Below are 17,705 nucleotides of genomic sequence, written 5' to 3'. Positions count from 1 at the left end.
TGGCTCAGCTGGTTAAGCGACTGCCTTCGGCTCAGGTCATGATCCTGGAGTCCCGGGATTGAGTCCTGCATCAGGCTCCCTGCTCAGTGGCGAACCTGTTTCTCCCTCTCCCTCTGCTTGCCACTCCCCCTGCTTGTACTCTCTCTCTCTGTCAAATAAGTAAATAAAATCTTTAAAAAAAAAAAAAAAAAAAAAGGCAAAGAGGTAGAATTTAAGGCCTGTGAGGAAGGGAAGATATTGAACCCCCGAGATTTATACAAGAAAAAAATGTGCCTGCGGTATGAATTTGCCTCAAAAAGTGAATACCCTTTGAGAGCTGGGTAAGTAGTCAAGGGGAAAGAAGTTTAAAGAAGGGGATGTTAGGTTGATTAGTGTATTCCAATCTTGTATGAACAGGTATTACTCAAGAAGGAGAGGGGTATGTATGTATGTATGTATGTGAGAAGGGAGTTCAAGCTTAGAGAGGTTAGTGATGCCAGGAAGGATAGACTGCATTACATAATTAGAAGAGATGTTAGGGAATGTAGAAGGGCTTATTAAAAATATATATATATGTCCCTTGAAAGAACAGATTTATGTTTACATTACTGTATTTTTTAGTACATTCTACAACATGGGAACAACCAAACATAGGGTAACCAATAACAGGTGCTAATGCTGGGATCCTTGCATGATGATTAAGTGAGATGAGTATGTCCAAAACGGGCATTTGTCACAAGGCAGGAAAGAATTTCTTATAATCATTCCATTTATAAGGATAAAAATAATTCATAATATATCCCATGGCGAAGAAGAAAAACAACCACATGAATTTATGTTTTATGTGGGGTTTTTTACATGTATTTTTGCGTGTGACACAACACTTTCACCCTTTCTGTTTTCCTCCCGTTCCCTCTCATACCTTGACTGAGTCACTGGAACCCAAGATACTCCTTAATCATGCTAAAGACATTATGATCTAAAGAGATTACTGATCTCTAATGAAGGATTTTTCCTAGGAAATATGTACCAGCTGGATAGTAAAAATTTACATCATACTCAAAAGGTGGAGAACCTACAATCATTTCCTATGAAAGGCAGGATAAGGCAAAAAGAAATTGACCTCTCCTCCACAAAAGTACAGTAAAATTTAAACTGGCCACACTAGCAAACACAGTGACTCCACTTGGATGACCAAAATTTAATATAAATGTGGTTTTACAATGAAATAAATCTTCACCCAAAATACACCCTTTTATGTCTTACACAGGTAATACAAAATCAGTTTGCATTCATTGAGCATACACACTGCCAGATGGTTTAGACATCTGGGTATCTTTTATTAAGTAGTGGTTTAGGGTTTTTCCTCATTTTTAGAAACTGGGTTGTCTGCCTGTTTCTTAATGATTTGTAAGCATTCATAACATACACTCTGGATAGGAGTTCTTTGTCAGATATAATATGTATTATAAGTATCTCCTTGCAGAATCCTGATCTCTTGACTCTCCACCCCTTTTTTTGATATTGCATACTATCTTCTATCGGTAGATAATGAAACTTTAATGTATTAAAAAACAAAAATAAAATCAAAGACAGCAAAGGAATGTCTGCCAAAAAAATGAATGTAAGAAACATTAATAATTTTAATTATGTAAGAGGTCTGACTCAAAATGAGAAGGGAAAACAAATAAACACCATGAACCCATCAGAGCAACAGTCAAAGGACAAAGCAAGAAATAATAATAAAGAGCCTAGGATCCCCTGGGTTTAATTTGCAAGTCTCTGAAACATAACCAGGAAGGCCTCTGGAATTGCACACTGCCTGCTTCTAGAATGAGATCTAAACTCACAAATTTAGAGGAGGGTGGCTGATTGGGTCTATGGGGGCAAGTGACACACCTTCCTCCACAGCTCACTGGGTGTATTTATCCTGATAAAGCAGATTTACTCCCATGACAAATATGCACAACCTGGTGTTTAAAAAAAAATAATAAAACAAACAAAACAAGCCCGGGGGTGCGTGGCTCAGTCAGTTGGGGGAGGAGCAGAGAGGAGCCTGTGACACTGGAGCTTGAGTTCAGAGGCCCATGGCCCACGTGGAGGGTAGAGATTGCTTAAATAAATAAACTTAAAAAGAAAGAAAGAAAAAAGCAAGCCCAAATAGGAGTCATTTGCTCCCGCACAACAGCAAACCAAGAGTTCACTACAGTTTCAAACTATCCCAGGAATGCGACCTTTTTAGAAGCCAACCTGAAATTTTCTGATCAGCACTAGTGAGGTCATCTGCAAGATTAAAACCCTGCTGTTCCCTCCCCTAGCCAAAAAAGGTGTCTTGGCCGGGAACAATCTTTTCTTTTGCTAATAACTTCCTTGCCCCACCCTCCTTCCTATAAAAACCTTCCATTCTGTACACCTCCTCAGAGCTCCTTTCTACTTGTCCAGTTCATGAATTGCTTAATAAAAGCCAATTCGATTTTCAAAAAAAAAGTCAAAGGACATGACCATATATTTTCCAAAAGAGAAAACAGAAATAATTCACAAACACAAAAAATGTTCAGTGTCACTAAGAGTCAAATAAATGTAAATAATTTAAAAGTTAAATTTTAAAAAGGATGAGTTGAGACTGATACTTTCACATATTGACATCTTATATATATCGATAGCAATATAAATGGATCAGCTGGGGGTTTTTCTGGATCAGCTTTTTTTTTTAAATGTCAATTTGGCAACACATAAAAGTTACAAAAATGTTCAAGCCTAATGACCAAATAAATGATCCCACTTCTGAGCTCTATCCTAAAGAAAAAATAAAAATATGTTTAAACAGATTTATCAATATATGTATACACATATATTCACATAAATCTACATATATTATATATAATCATTTGTATCATGTGAACAATCTAGAGGAAGGAAAATGTGGAATCTAATAAGACAATACACAGTAATTTAAAATAATAGTTGAAAGTTATATAACATTAAAAATTTATGCCACGTTAAGGAAAAAGATACTATATTTTTGAATGTCAAAACATACACAGAGAACAAAACAAAGAAAAATACCAACAATTGTTAGAGTGACAAGATTATAGGAAATTCTGCCTCCATTTTACAAAGTTTCTATAATGTTACTAAATTATCTTCCTAACTTAAAAAGTGGTTTCTTTTTTATAAGGGACAAATTACATTGTATGACTATCAACTAACTAAATGCTGACATTAAAGAAAGCTAAATACTACTGACTTACTAAACAGGAAAAGTGGAAAAAAATAAAGAAAATGTATGGTATTGGGTACTTAAAATAGCAAACTTATTGATCTGATTACAAGAATTGCAACAAAACAATGCACTTAAATCAACTTCTATCACAATTCTGTAACTGCCTTAATTATCCAAAACATATCATATTTAAAGATTCACGATACTTAAGTTATTTTGGTTTTTAAAGTTCCATGAGCAACATAGCTATGTAGTAAATAAATAGCTGGGTACTTTTAAATCAGCAGTTCTCAAAATGGTAGCAGTACCGCCCCCTAGAGGGCCCTTTGGATATATATGGAGGCATTTTGGAGACTGATGCAGGGAGGAATGGGGTGAAGGCTCTACTAGCATTTAATGGGCATGTGTCAGGGATATTAGAGGTCCAGCAATGCAGGGAACAATCCAGTAGGGCAAAGAATTGTCACATGTCCTGGGTGACTTTCAAAGGCTCCACCGAATATATCTAAGGCTAAAACTAATATATAAACAAATGTATTTTTCCATAGTTATTAATGTATCCCAAATTTCCCAGAATGCAACCATACTATAAATCTATTTGTTTTGTTCAGAACTTTACTAAGAGTTGTCACCATTTTCAAAAATCATGTCACCAATGTTGATGCTACTTGGGTATCTGAATCACCAATATAAAACACTGTAACAATCAGCTTTTACAGCTTATCATTTTCACAGTAATTCTATGTATAGGTACAAGCATTTGATAATCTCTTCTGTCATCTAGGGTAGTCTGCTTGAGGATTTACATACCGAAATATACAATTTATTATAAAGTGCTTTCCTTCAGGGGCGCCTGGGTGGCTCAGTCAGTTAATTGTCTGCCTTCCACTCAGGTCATGATCCTGGAGTCCTGGGATGGAGCCCCATGGCCCTGCTCAGCGGGGAGTCTGCTTCTCCCTCTCCCTCTGCCCTGCTCCTGCGCCTGCTCTCTCTCTCTCAAATAAATAAAATCTTTAAAAAAAACTGCTTTCCTTCCACTTCTCCTTTATATTATAAGTATTTTAATGACTTTTTGAAATTATGCAGATAGGTAATAATAACCATAATTTTCATTGCAAGTTAGCAAAAGGAGCAATACAAACATTTCTTTTTATAGAAAGACAGCACTGGATCTAATAAGATTGAAAAATCAATGGAAGAAAATACACGTGAGATCAAGACTGAAATCAAAGGCACTCTTAATTTTTTTGTCAAGATAATTAGTAAAATGTAAAACAATGAAAATACCAAAATGTAGCAATTTCACTTCTGATTCTCACCTAAAGGGAACAGCACACACCACAGAATAATTCTAATCCTCAAAGGAACAACAGCATTAAGACAACAAATTGATTGAGGGGATCAGAGCTCCAGATAGAGCCCCCTCAATCTACTTTGTTCATTATCTATTAACTTCTCAGAGATAAAGTATTAGATTTACATAAAACCATTTAAGGGCCTAGCAATAAATGTTGCTTTTTTGGTAAGTAACTTTTGCCCAAGCAAATAAAGAAGCATAATCCAATTCAATAAATTTTAATGAGTGTTAAATATATTTACTGAAAATACACTATACGTATGGCACTGAATGCCATCCCATTTAATACCCCTTTCCTTAAGAAAAGTAATCTAAAAACTCACTGTAATAAATTCCATCCTGAATTTTTTTTACTACTTCCGAAAAAGTTTATCACAATCTGATACAAACCATTATTTTTTTTAACTTCAATAATATGAATTTTATATCTATAGGGGAACTTCAAAATATCCACAAATTAACTCCTTTTGCTTAAAAGTACATGCTGAGAGAGCCATCTAGTGGTAACAGGAATTACTAACTATAATTACATTTTTTAAAGCTTAGAGTCTATTTTATTTTGAACTTCCATAATTAATAGCTCACAGAGCTGTTTTGAGGATTATAATATCTGGACATGAAAACTCTCTATAAAGCTGTAAAGTATTAATTCCATATAAATTGTTACTAGCACTCCTAAAAAAGAATATGAATAAAAAGTTAGAAAATATAATCCTATTACAACATAATGAACCTTGATTGCCTCATTAAAAACTTCAGCATAAATTTGCAATATCACTTCTATGCTCAATGAGAACAATTATAAATCCAATAAAATTCCTCTAAAGTTTTTCACCAAGCAACTTAGTACTATTTATGCATCAAAAGCCTTTAAGATGATCATACTTTGACCTAATAATCCCACTCATATAAATCTATCATAAGGGGGATGCCTGGGTGGCTCAGTCGGTTAAGCGGCTGCCTACGGCTCAGGTCATGATCCCAGGGTCCTGGGATGGAGTCCCACATCGGGCTCCTTGCTCAGCGGGGAGTCTGCCTCTCCCTCTGCCTGCCGCTCCCCATGCTTGTGTTCCCTCTCTCTCTCTCTGACAAATAAATAAATTTTTAAAAATCTATCACAAGGAAACTATCTGAACCATATTATAAGTAATGTTATTTAAAATAGGGAAAAACTGAAATGGACTAATACAAGTAATAAAGAAATTAGGGGCGCCTGGGTGGCTCAGTTGATTAAGCGACTGCCTTCGGCTCAGGTCATGATCCCAGGGTCCTGGGATCGAGCCCCGCATCGGGCTCCCTGCTCAGCAAGGAGCCTGCTTCTCCCTCTACCTCTGCCTGCGCTCCCCCCGCTTGTGCTCGCTCTCTGTCAAATAAATAAAATCTTAAAAAAAAAAAAAAAGAAATTAAGATAGATCATAATGGAATACTGCAAGCTTTTATTTTATTTTTTATTATGGAAAATTGAGCAAATATAAGAATAGGCACAACAGTATAATGAACTTCCACACAGCCACCAACTAGTTTCAATATTATCAATTTATGGACAGTCCATTTCCCACCCACACATATTTTGAAGCAAATATCGGACATCATTTTATCTGTAAATATTCCAGTATGTATGGCTAAAAGATAACCAATACTGTAGTCATTTAAGATTATTTATAAATAATATGCAACAGTATTAGAATCAAGCCTCTAAACTGAATACACACCATGATCCTAACTATGTAAAAAGTGCATAGAAAAGTACCCAGAAGCAATATACAATATACCATGATAATGAAAATTATAGATTTTTCCCTTTTTTCTATTCTCTATTTCTTAAGTGTTCTATAAGGAGCACATATTACTCCTGTAATTAAAAACAAACTTTTATTAGTTGTTTCTAATAGTAATAGAAATTTGTTGCATCTAAGTAATGTCATTTCAGTGAAAAAATGTGAACATCTCATAGCCTGCATTTAATAGATCTATAAAAGAGACAAGTAGAATGTTGTAAAGAATAGTAGTTAAAAAAATGAATAAGCACAAAAGCCTTTTATTAAAAAGCTTTTCATCAAAACTAGATTACAGATAAACATTTTTAATGTAAGAAATTAGATGTTGAAAGTGATTTTTCAATAGTAAAAGCATGTAAAATGTGACTCTAAAATTAAGCATATGATAACCATGTGTTTAACTGTACATACGAAAATATTCTTGGGCATGAGAATTTAGTTGCCTACATTCTCTTAAGAAAATAGAGGTGCCTGGGTGGCTCAGTCGGTTGAGCCTCTGCCTTTGTCTCAGGTCGTGATCCCAGGGTCCTGGGATCAAGCCCCATGTTGTGGGGCTCCCTACTCAGCGGGGAGTCTGCTTCTCCCTCTGCCCCTCCCCCTGCTCATGCCCTCTTTCTCTTTCTCTCTAAAATAAATAAATAAAATCTTTTTCTGAAAGGGGGGAAGACAATAACTTGGATAATAAAAGTAGTACCTGGCATCTTGCTAAATCTTTACCTACATTGTCTCATGTAATCTAAATAGACTTACCATAACAGTTATGGTCTCCATTTTGCAAAGGAGACAAAGAATAAAAGGACTTACCAAAGAGCACTAGTTTTAGTTTAAAGATAAGACCCATATTCTTAACTCTTCTGTTCTAAATTAGAGAACATTGGGAATCTGCAGGGATATAAAAGAACATGCCCTTCAAGTCTCTCTCTGTGTGATTCCTTTGAAGAAAAAATAATCATATGAACTCTGGTATATTTGGAATTTTCTCCCATTTCCATTTTGTCTAGTGGGCTTTTTTTTTACTTTTTTTAACTTAAAAATGACACTTTCAAATATAAATTATCTAAAGAAAAATCATCTCCCATAGACCCTTGTTTCAGAAAACCACCAGAAGATGTACTCCTCCAAGACCAGGAATAAACAATAACAAGAATCAAGGGCTTCAGGAAATAAGGGATCCAACATAAACAGAGTGGAAGAGGATCCCCAAGATGGGCTGTATCAGAGACCTAGAAAGCAAATCCAGATTGGAGCCGGAGGACAGAGGTTCCAAAAGGAGGTCTCCAAGGAAAAGATAGGCTGATAAGACTCCCAGAAAAAGAATGAGATTTCCGGTGGGGAATTTGACATGGGTTAATGATGGATACAAGAAAAGTAAGCAAAAGAAAAGAGTACACAATTTCTTTTTCAGAGGGAGGGAAAAAAAACCTACACAAGAAAGAAAATGTAATCCCAACATATATACATGGCATGGGTTAGTGAAGAAGAGTAGTTCCAGGATTGCAATAACCACTGAATACTAATCCAAGCAAAATTTTCGGTGTACTTGTATTAAGAAGATGAAGACTGAGGGGCACCTGGATGGCTCAGTGGGTTGGGTGGCCAACTCTTAGTTTCCGCTCAGGTCATGATCTCATGGGTGGTGGAATCAGGGCCCTGCATTGGGCTCCCCACTCAGTGAGGAGTCTGCTTGGGGATTCTCTACCTCTGCTCTGCTTGGGGATTCTCTACCTCTGCCCTTCCTCCCCACCCCTCAGAACCCAGCTCATGCATGTGCACATTCCCTCTTTCTCTCTAAAATGAATAAATCTTTAGGGGCGCCTGGGTGGCTCAGTCCTTAAGCATCTGCCCTCGGCTCAGGTCATGATCCCAGGGTCCTGGGATCGAGCCCCACATCGGGCTCCCTGCTCAGCAGGAAGCCTGCTTCTCCCTCTCCCACTCCCCCTGCTTGTATTCCCTCTCTCGCTGTATCCCTCTCTGTCAAATAAATAAATAAAATCTTTTAAAATAAATAAATAAATAAATAGAATGAATAAATCTTAAAAAAAATAAAAAATAAAAAAAGATAAAGAGTACGGGAAAATATGCTTAGAGGTGGTTTGGTTTAAGATAGCCAAAGCTTCATCTTCATAAGTGGGAAGTCAAAGATATCTAATACAGAAAAATCAATAAATAGCATAAGCTTGTTATTTAGAAATATGGAGGGAAGTACTAGGGAAAAATACAGCAAAAAGAGAATGGATGCCTCTGGAAAAGAAGGCTCTGGGGTGGGAAGGAATAACATAAGGGACTCCAGGGTTGTTGTTTTTACCATAAACCTTGTATTTTTACTTTTCAATTTTGTACATGTATACTTTCATAAAAATAAAATTACAATAAATACATGTTCACATTATATAAAAAATGTATCATTCAAATTCAAAGTCATCCCTACACTTCCTGATGGTCTTACTCCCCAGAAATAACCACTATTTAAATGTTTAGTGTGTAGCCTTCTAGATCTTTTCTATGCCTATAGAAATACACACAGGCACAATGCTTCTTTTCAAATAAATAAAAAACACAAGAAGGGATCATATTATAATGGTTTTGCAACTTGCTTCTTTTCACTTAACAGGGATCCCCTTGTTTTATCAGTGACATCTTTCTAAGTGCACACGTAAAAACATACTTTTTACTACCTACACAGTATCACGAACTATGGTAGGCTGAATAATGGCCCCCCAAAGATGTCTAGATCTTAATTCCCGGAATCTGTGAATGTTAGCTTATGTGGCAAAAATGCTTTCCAGGTGTGATTAAATTAAGGATCCTGAGATAGGAAGATCCTGGATAATCTAGATGGGCCTAATGTAATCACAAGGGTCCTTATAAGGAAGATGTAGGAGGGTGAGGGTCAGAGAGAAGGAGGCAGAGATCAGAGGAGGGAGAGAGAGAGAGATTTGAAGTTCCTATAGTTGCTAGCTTGAAGGTGGGGGCTAGGGGAGTGGGTACTGCACCAGCCAAGAAATGCAGGCAACCTTGAAAAACTAGAAAAGGAAAGAAAACAGATTCTTCCCTGGAACCTCCAAAAGGAATACAACCCTGCTAAAATCTTGATTTTGAGTTTTCTGACCACCATAACTGTAAAATAATAAATTTGTGTTGTTTTAAGGCACTAAATCTGTGGCAATTTGTTACAGCAAATAGGAAACTATTACACTATAGAAATAGGAAACATATGGAGTATGAGTACATTAATTATTCAATCCCTTTATCTTTATCTTTACAAATAGTGCTACAACACACCTATACACTTGGGTTAGCACTTTTATGAAAATTATTCTAAGAAGTATAATTGCTAGATTTTTAAAATCACAGTTTAATTGTGACAGACACTACCAAATTATCTACCAAAAGATTATACCAATTTACACTCCCACCATCGATATACAATGACTGCTTCTCCACAAGATCCCCAATCCCCAAAGCCAGAACCTTGATTCCAGATCTAGATCTTCCCAAAGTCAAGGCCAAGGATCCAATGAACTCATACACACAAAGCTGATGAAACACTTCCTTTCAAATAACTTTAAGAAAACGTGACCTGAGGAAATCCCACTACCACACAGGGAGAGCACCACACACAACTGTTTTAACATCTTTAAAGCTTTCTATTAAAAGGACATTCTTTGCCTCCAACTGGGAATCAGGGGGAATGGGGATTCTCATATCACCTTTTCACCCACTTTACCAGTGAAAGCCTGCTTAAAACCATCTGCTTTCACATTAAGTTTATCATAGAGGGAACATTCCTTCTCTGGGAAACTTTTCCTTCTCTGGGTCCTACCTATACTGTCCAAAACATGAGCCCTCATTTGACTCATCAATTATTAAATTATGGTAATTCCTAACATTTATATAACACTACGATACACAATAGTGGGTATAACATAGTAGGGTATAACACAGCTGTGTGTGTGTGTGTGTGTGTGTGTGTGTGTGTGTATGTATGTATGTACACAGAGAGACAGCAAAGAACAAGAGAAAGACTGTGCCAGATACAGTCTAAGAATCTCCACATACTAACTCATTCAATCTCACAACACCATCAAGGCAGAATTATTATCATCATCATTGTACAGTTGAGAAAACTGAGGCACAGAAGGTTACACTGCCCAAGGTCATACTGCTAGTGGAGATCTGAACCAAGGCTGTCTGGCTCCAGGGTCCAAAGTCACAATCACTATGCTATACCCCATGGTCTGAGTCCTCCTAGTGGCTAGATGTCCCCACTGAATGCATGCACTACCAATGCTGCTCCCTGGCCTAAACACTAACCACTATCTCTACATACCTAACTTCATTTCACATAAAATACAAGAGGTGGTACAATGAAACTTGGCACCAAATTAGACTCTGATTTGCAATGGTCACCAAATGATTCATATTTATGTGTCTTACTTAAATTCTAAAATGCTTGGAGGCAAGAATGGTAGCTTATGTGTCTTTCAACTGGATCCCTTTTCTCTTCCCCTTAAATACTGGCGGTCCCTCAGTGTTTCATCTTTCAGCCCTCTTTTTCTTTCCCTACATTCTCTCTTCTAGCAAGTTTATCTTTCTTAGCCATGATTACCTGATGACTTCCAAATCTATCTCAGTCCAGGCCTCCCTCTAAGCACTAGACCCTAATATTCAACTGGATAGATACCTCCATCAGTAGATGCCAAGGCACTTCAAAAGTCAAATTGTCCAAGTAGTGGCTTGTTCCATAGTTCAGAAACTTTGGAATCATCCTGGACCCCTTCTTCCACCCACCTCGATTCCAATCAGTCAAGACCTGTCACTTTTACCTCCTAAATGTCTCTTAAATCCTTCTACCTCTTTCCAGTGATAGAGAGTAGGTCTTCAATAAATATATGTTGCGGGCGCCTAGGTGGCTCAGTCGGTTAAGTGTCTGCCTTTGGCTCAGGTCATGATCCCAAGATCCTGAGATCAAGCCCCACATCAAGCTCTGCATCGAGCTCCCTGCTCAACAGGGAGTCTGCTTCTCCCTCGCCCACTGCCCCTCCCCCACTGCTTGTGCACGCTCGAACTCTCTCTCTCTCTCTCTCCCCCCCTCCCTCTCTCTCTCTCTGTCTCTCAAAAATAAATAAATAGGGGCACCTGGGTGGCTCAATCGGTTAAGGCTCTGCCTTCAGCTCAGGTCGTGATCCTGGAGTGCTGGGATCCAGCCTTGTGTTGGACTCCCTGCTCCACGGGGATCCTGCTTCTGCCTCTGCCTCTCTGTCTCTCATGAATAAATAAATAAAATCTTTTAAATAAATAAATAAATGTTGACAGTCTTTTCTTCTCTGCCACAAACTTTGTTCATGCCTCCATCCTTTCTCTCCTAGAGCACCTCTAAACTAGTATCTGTGCCTGTCTTGCCTTCCTCTAATCTATTCTCCATTCTACTACTAAACTTCTTAGTCATTCTTAAACAGAAATCATGCCTCTTGTCAGTTACCTCGGATAAAGTCGAACTCTTTGCCATTAGATTCAAGGCCTTTCACATTTGGCATCTGTTACCGTCTCCCCATTTATACCACTCACCACCTCTCACACTAAACTCTATACTCCAGACAATGTGCCATACTCAGCCCTTTTTCTCACCTTTGGGCATCTATACAAAACATTCCCTCTGCCAGGAAGAATGTTCTGCTCTCCATGCCCACTTTTGCCATATTTATTCCTACCTGCCCTTCAGAGTTCAGCTTATCTCCTCAGAGAAGCCTTCCCTGATCCCCGCCCCCCCCCCCCAAATTAAATGAAGTGTCCTTCCTGTGTATTCTTCTAGCATCTTAAGTTTCTCTCTACCTTGGCACTTATCAGACCACACTACATGTGCCTGTTTACTTGGCTACGTGTTGTCACTGTGCCTGAACTATGGGGCCTGGTAAATGGCTCAACAAACACTGATTGAATAAATAAACATTAGACACACAGCAGAAACTCCAGAAATACTTGGGATAACCACCAGTCATATAACATTTGACTTTTTAAATGAAAATTAAGCTGACAGCTTCACAAATTCTAGGAAATGTCACAATTAATAAAATGCTCGCTGAATTCCTAGCAGCCTTGCTGTAACTAAAGGCCTTACAAATGAATGAGATTGGAACTTGCCTGAATATTCTTTTTACTGGCAGCAACTCAAATTGACAGAGTTGATCCAAAAAAATCTGAGGTCAGTTCTATGTTTTCTGAGGCAAAAGGGAAAATTGTGAACATAATCAGTAAATCTGGATAATGGCTTTGTCTGGGACCCTCAAAATCACTCTTGCACATGCACATTAGTATAAAAAATGTGGACAGGAAGCCAGAATTTATCTAATAACCAGCAACAGGTCTATGAAGCAAGATCAGCTCATGGCCACCCTCAGTGACTGTGGGTCAAATCAGTACCAAACTGAATTCAAAGGTTTCAACTGAGTATGTTCTAGAACTAAGCTGTCCAATACAGTAGCCACTAGCCATAATGCTATTAGGCACTGAAATGTGGCCAGTCCAAATGGAGCCATGCTTTAAGTGTAACACACCAGTATCAAAAAAGAATGTAAAATATCTCATTAATAACTTTGATATCAATTACATGTTAAAATGGTAGTATTTTGGATATATGGGCTTAAATGTTATTAAAATTAATTTTTTTAAGTGTGGCTACTATAAAACTTTAAATATGCAGCTCACATTATATTTCCGTTGGACAGAGCTATTCTAGAACCATTAATCAAAACTTCTTGGGGCACCTGGGTGGCTCAGTCGGTTAAGCATCTGCCTTCAGCTCAGGTCATGGTCCCAGCATCCTGGGATCAAGCCCCACATAGGGCTCCCTGCTCTGCGGGAAGGCTGCTTCTCCCTCTCCCTCTGCCTGCCACTCCCCTTGCTTGTGCTCTCTCTGTCAAATAAATAAATAAAATCTTTAAAAAACAAACAAACAAAAACTTCTTGAAGGCACCAACTTTAGAATTTACAAAAAGTTGCAACATTTGAAAATAAGATATCGGACATTCTCTAAGAAAAACTGCATCTGATGAATTATCCCTGTTATAATACTAGATAGACTTTCCCTTTAAAAACTATAGGAAGATATCTTTTGTCCTTGGAAGACTTCAAAAACTCACTTGGTGATGAAGTTACCCATAAATCCTACCCATACTACTACATAAATTCTTCTCTTCTTTGCAACCCACTGCACCTTTACCCCAATCAACGACTATTCTCTTCTAATCACACAGATTTATCCCAGGAAGAGACTGAGGCTTAAAAAGAATACAAGCAGAAGATGAAGACAAGGCTAGAACTCTGCTGGAACTAGGCCAGTAGATGGTTTTGACTTAATAGGGAAGCATAACTTACTTACTTACTATAAAATGAAGCCAACAAACTACGGGGTGTTATAAGCCATAACAGTGAATCATCAATATCCTCCCCAACAATAAGAACACATACACTTTGATCCTTTCTCTCCAAACCTTCTCATATTCATCCCTTCCTCTCCACTACCTCTAGTCTTACACATTCATTGCCTCATATCTTAAACATCACAATAGCCTTTTGGCTGACCTAACTCTAATTCCTCCATTCTACTGCCAGGCAATCCCACTACAATACACTTTCATTCAACTCAAACATTTCTGTATGAATCTCTACATGGTCCCTACCCTCAAAGAATTCATCACCTAGTAGAGAAGACATATATCTCATAATTCCCTTTTCTAAAATCCTCCTCAGTACAACCATTTGAAGAACAATTTACCAGTATCTAGTGGAGCTGAAGTATGCCTACCCTTTGATCCAGGAATTCCACTACTAGGAAGCTGCCGTATCTCCTTAACACACACACAAAGAGAGGAAACACATATAGAAACGTTTACAGAAACATTATTTGTAATAGAAAAAAAAAAAAAGAAACCTAAGTGTCCATCAACAGAAAAATATTAAGTTTTTATTATAAAATCTTTCAAATATAGAAAAGTGTATGTGTATGCATATAAATGAATATATGTGTGTATACACAAACACATACACCCATATGCCCATCACCCACATTCTAAATTAAAAGTTGGCCATCTTGCTTCATCCTACTCCTTTCTAAAAAAAAATGTACTTTACAGCTGGCACATGCTGCATTTGGTTGTTATATCTCTAGATTAATTATATTCTAGGACAGCTTCCCTTCCCCCCACACCCACCCTTGTTTTCCTTTCCCATGACATTAAATGGCCAGTTCATCTGTATCTCACATTCTGTATTTTTCTGGTTGCTTCATCCAAGGTAGTACTTAATTTCTTTCATCTCCCGTATCTCTTATAAACTGAAAGTCAGTCTGAAAAGTTTGACTAAATTCAGATTTTAAATTTGGCACAAAGAACCTTCAGTTGATGCACTATACTTGATACTGAATCCCATCAGGAAGCACGTATTTTTTTTTGGTTCATTTTTAGTGATACTAGGATTAATAACTAGGCTGGTAATCGCCTGATCCTTCCACTGTAAAGTTTTATTGCTCTGAGACCAACTAGTACTCTGTGGAGTACTTTGACACCATGCAAATATCCAATTCCCAATGAACCTTTTGCCTAACAATTTTAGCATCCATTAATGATCCTGGCCCAAGTCAAATATTTCATAAAAGGATGTAACAAATTGTGACTTTCTAATTCTATAATTCTTTCTATATTTATTATCTGGCATTCCTCACTAACTGTAATACATTTCTACTAAAAAAGCAGTTCAAATGTTAAATTACCAATTTTCAGAGTAAAGGATAGGTGTAACAGCCATCTCCATTTGTCTGGTTTTTTTATTGTTGTTATATATGGTTTCAAATTGCTCTCCTTATTCTCTTTTATGTTCAAACTGTCCCAATTTCGGCCAACAAGAGCCTCTTCAGGTAGGCTTTAGTTGGGTCTGTGAAAGCTTTCTTGCTTCTGACACAAGATGTTCCAGGTTCACTAGGTATGTTCCCTGCCCCAGTCCTGCAATCAGTCATTTCTTCAAGGAGCCCTGGATTCTAAATGAAAGTACTGAAAGACCAAAATTGGGGTAATACAAATACATCTACCAAAGTAACATACTGCTTCTAGATCCTTTCAGTGTACAGAGCTAAGAAAGAAATATATATATTTGGATGGAATTAATATATATATTAAATCCTGAATTCAAACTGACATCTATAATTCAAGTTCATCATTATAAATATTCTTTTTGCTTAGCTTCTTTGATTTTATACTTGTATTTCTATCGGTTTCTAACATATAAGCATAAAAACTTACTGGCTTTAACCAACAACAGGTACCAAATGATATCAAAATAAAAATACCAATATTACAACTAGCAATAAAACGAATGAAGTTTAAGATTTCTTTTAGTTCTTTTTGTCCTTAGCATATATGCCATTTGATATTGAGCTCAAAAGTCACTTGAAATTGTGTTTTCCTCCACGTATTTAAGTAACTATTTTGATATACACATAGGATCATTTGTTTAAGTTTGTTCTCAATTTTAGAGATTTTTATTTTCATTTCATTACAATTTTTGATGTGTGAAATATTTACATAATTCAAAAGTCAAAACTAAATAAACTCAGAAATCTCACTCCCATTCCTGTTTCCTTCACACCTTTCCTACTCACCCTCTCCCCCCACCACAAGGTAACCATTTTATTAGTTTCTGGTCTGTCTTCTCAGTTTTTCTTTCTGCAACAGAAACAAATTGGTGTATGTATTCTTACTCCCATGCACACACTTCTTACACCAAAAGAGCATACTACATACACTGTTCTGTACTTTTTTTTTCCATTTAATATATATCCTGGAAAATTCTCCATAGAGATTTACCTCATTCTGTTTTATACCTGTAGAGTACTATGAGAAAATACCAGTCTATTTTTAATTTAAAAAAAAAAAAAAAAACACTAGTAATCTTTTACTCTCTAGCAATCAAGTCAAAAGACCACCTTACAGTTCAAGGCCCTCTATCAACTGCTCCAACCTTGCACCTTCACCTCATCCATTTTTCTCAACTCCCACTTCATAAAGGACCCAACAGCCATCAGATTTTATTTTTTTTATTTTTTTATTTTTTAAGATTTTATTTATCCATTTGACAGAGAGAGACACAGCAAGAGAGGGAACACAAGCAGGGGGAGTCAGAGAGGGAGAAGCAGGCTTCCCGCCGAGCAGGGAGCCCGATGCGGGGCTCGATCCCAGGACCCTGGGATCATGACCTGAGCCGAAGGCAGACACTTAATGACTGAGCCACCCAGGCGCCCCAGCCATCAGATTTTAAACAATTCTTCCTTATTCGATATGTGCTCACCTTATTCCAGACCCAATACCTTCTTCCCTCGTACTATTTGCCCAGTTTAGATGGCTACATATCTTCTCTCCAAATCTGATACTTTAATCAAAGCCCATTTCAAAAATTACTCTTCTCCAATAAGCCTTCCTTAAATGAGCTAATTCCTCTATAATGCTTCCCTTTAAATTTTCTCAGGGATTTATACCATAATCTGTGTTTCCCCTTCATTCATTAAACAAATGTTTACTGAGCATATATGTGCCAACAGAAAGTGAACAAAAAGAAGTCCCTACCCTCACAGAGCTTGTGTTCTTGGGGGGAGCATAGCAATCAATCAATCAATAATAGTAGTACTGGTAAGGATAAATGCTATGAAGAAAATGTAAGGCAGGTTAATAAAAGAGAATACTGGATTAGAGATGGGGAATTGCCATTTTAGACAAAGTCTAGGGAAAGGCCTCTTTGAGGAGAGACATTTGAGTAGAAACGTGAATTAAGAGAGAAAGGAGAGCAAGGTAGGATTCCAAAGAAAAGCGTCATGAAGGACAGGTCACTCTTTTGGCTGCTCAGCATCAGAACATCTTCATATGCCCAGGGAATTCCCCTCTGATGAGTCCTGAAAGAAACCAGAACCTCCACCTACTAGTGAAGCTAAGTATTTGCTTTCCCAGCCTCCCATGCAGCTAGGGTACAGTCTTATGACCTCCTTCCAACAAAGCATCCATGATGGACTTTAACTTAGAAGATACTGCATAAAAAAGCAGGAAGTATACAGAATCCATTATGGCAAGAGTGGAAGCAGATTCCAATGACAGTAGTGGTAGTGGTTTCTTCTGTGACAATTCCTTTTCTGCTAAATTAACCAGACGTGGTTCCCAGTTTTTAGAATTAAGCACCCCCCCTTTTTTTTAAGAACTAAGAATTCTGACTGTTCCTGGTGATCCAGGGAGATGGAACAGCAAGTATAAGGCCCTGGGCTAGAGGGAAAAAGGAGAGCAGGATATGCAATCACATTACATAGGGCTTTTGGCACTGGTAAGAAGTATGG

At 37.5% G+C, this 17,705-nt stretch overlaps 1 protein-coding gene across 11 annotated transcripts in view; it reads right to left on the bottom strand.

Moving 5' to 3' along the window:
• GABPB1 (GA binding protein transcription factor subunit beta 1) overlaps positions 1-17,705 on the bottom strand; it is a 63,434-nt gene that overhangs the window by 26,228 nt on the left and 19,501 nt on the right. The gene's annotated exons all lie outside the window — the stretch shown is intronic.

The sequence above is a fragment of the Halichoerus grypus genome, chromosome 8 (assembly GCF_964656455.1).
Source record: "Halichoerus grypus chromosome 8, mHalGry1.hap1.1, whole genome shotgun sequence".
NCBI classification, from domain to species: Eukaryota; Metazoa; Chordata; class Mammalia; order Carnivora; family Phocidae; genus Halichoerus; species Halichoerus grypus.
The sequence above is the reverse complement of the archived record's forward strand: the minus strand, read 5'-3'. Positions and strand labels throughout refer to the sequence as shown.